The 2348-nt window shown below is 52.7% G+C and overlaps 1 protein-coding gene across 1 annotated transcript in view; it reads left to right on the top strand.

Moving 5' to 3' along the window:
- CSMD2 (CUB and Sushi multiple domains 2) overlaps positions 1–2348 on the top strand; it is a 258061-nt gene that overhangs the window by 165325 nt on the left and 90388 nt on the right. The gene's annotated exons all lie outside the window — the stretch shown is intronic.

Genomic DNA, 2348 nt, shown 5'->3' with positions numbered 1-2348 from the left:
TTCCCTTTCCCTTCCCTCCCCTCCCCTCCCCTCCCCTCTCCCAGATTGCTCCACCCTGTCCTTGGACACGTACAGGGATGGGCCACCCTTTCTCTGGGGTGCCAGGGCCCCCCAGTCCTCCCAGTAAAATCCTGGGAATAATTTTCCATTAATTTGGGTCACTCCTTTTGTCACCCAGTAAATCATCCCAGTATTAAACCCCAGTGTGTCCCAAGAATTTTTCCCAATGTGTCCCAGGAAATATTCCCCTTGCAGCCCCCATATAGCCAGGGTGAACAATTCTGTCTGTCCTGGGCTGGATAACAGGAATGGACCCACTGGAATTCAATCCAGGTGTTGTTGTCTTCCTCCTCACCCTCATCTTCCTTGCTCTGCTTACTGACAGTTACAGCTCAGGATTTTTGGGAAATGCTGTCCCACTTTCCCCAAACCCCTTCCCTGTTTTTAGAGGAAAATCTCTGCATCAGGCCCAGCATTTCCAGTGCAGGGACAGACAGGATCCTTTGGAAGCAGCAGGGAGCAGTCTGGAGAGCTTGGATAAGGAGCAGGGCTGGTCACTCCCACTGTCCTCCTTTCACCTCGGGCTCACTGCTCCCCTTGGGTGCTCCTCCAGTGACCATCCTGTGCCTGCAGCCTGTCCTGGATGTGGACATGGAGCCAGGCTGGGACAGCCAGGAATGGCCAGCTTGGAGAGGAGAAGCTCCAGGGAGAGCTCAGAGCCCCTTCCAGGGCCTAAAGGGGCTCCAGGAGAGCTGGAGAGGAACTGGGGACAGGGGGTGGAGGGACAGGACACAGGGAATGGCTTTAAACTGGGAAAGAGGAGAGATCTGGGTGGGATATTGGGAAGAAACTCCTCCCTGTGAGGTGTGGGGCTGGAATGGATTTTCCAGAACAGCTGGGGTTGTCCCTGGATCCCTGGCAGTGCCCAAGGCCAGGCTGGACAGGGCTTGGAGCAGCCTGGGACAGTGGAAGTGTCCCTGCCATGGCAGGGGTGGCACTGGATGATTCTTAGTGTCCCTTCCCACCCAAACCATTCCATGATTTTGACACACACCTGGCATATCCCAGACTGGGTTTCCATGATCCCACTGGCACTTCCAGGGAACTGGAAAATGCATTTTCCCTGGCTGGGCTGGCTCAGTTTGCTCTGCTGTGGTACCAGATGGGAGCCCTGTCCTGCTGCACCCAGCAGGGCTCTGAGGGATCCAGATTTCCCTGACTCCAGGAGTCAGGAGGAGGCTGAGGGAAATAATTCCTCCCAAGAGAAGTTCTAGCAATCCCATGCTGAGCTGTGCTCGCTGAACCATCATGGAGATGGTGGCTTTGAGTGGGTGTGGTGATCTAAAATGCAGATTTTTCAAAGGAAATCCTGATTTTCAGCAGTTGTCAGAAGGAGCATGGGGACTTGGGGAGGGACCCAAAAAAGGGACATGTGGCAGTACAGGGCAGCTGATGGCACTGGGGTAGCCTCTGGTTGAAGGGCAGGAGGTGTTGGACTGTGTCCTCTGGGCTGGAGTCCTCCAATGACTCCCGAGTGCTCCCGTTCCAGGGAATGGCAGTCTTTGCTGCCTGAGTGCCCCAGAAGCCATTCCCTACAACAGTCAGTGAAGGACAGCAGCTTTGTTGCACTGCTGCTGCTCTTGCCTCTGTCCCTGTGTCCTTTCCAGTCCTGAGCTGCCAGTTCAGCACCCAGGGAAGGAGAAAAATTCCCATTTTTCCTGTGGAGCTTGGTCTGGCACCCTCTCTGATGGGCAGAGCTGTTGCCATAGATGCAGCTGAAACCTGGTTCCCAGTGCCTTTGTTCCTGGCCTCTGAAGTCAGGGATTTGCATGTGGAAACCAGTCAGAAAATTTCCAATTAACTCCCATTTTGATGAGGGGAAAATGGCTTTTTGCCTTTCAAAAGCTCGCCTCTAATTATAACTCTCATTTTCAGTGTATTTCAAGGCTTCTTTCCTATCTTGGAAAGTAAAACCAGGAGTCAGTTCTATTTTTAGCTTCCTTTACACATATATATGTTAATGTACAGGCTTTGGACTTGGAGATTTTTCCAAAAACACCCTCAGAAGAGTTTTCCTTCAAGCTGGGTTAGGGTCAGAGACATGAGTTTGGCTGTTGGCCAAAGTCCTACGTGACCTTTCTTGGAGCAGCAGTTTCAGTGTCCTCCTGCATTCCCCGAGCAGGATCATCCATTTCCAGGATTAGAAATGGAGAGGCAATCCCATCTGGATCAATCCATCCTCACTGGGCTGCAGCAGAAGGACACTGACAAATCCCATCCCCACTGATGTCACTGTGACAGGAATTAGGACCTGTTGCCTTAGGAGGTGGTTGGGCTGGGATCCAGCT

Source organism: Parus major, chromosome 23, assembly GCF_001522545.3.
Source record: "Parus major isolate Abel chromosome 23, Parus_major1.1, whole genome shotgun sequence".
Classification (NCBI taxonomy): Eukaryota; Metazoa; Chordata; class Aves; order Passeriformes; family Paridae; genus Parus; species Parus major.
The sequence above is the reverse complement of the archived record's forward strand: the minus strand, read 5'-3'. Positions and strand labels throughout refer to the sequence as shown.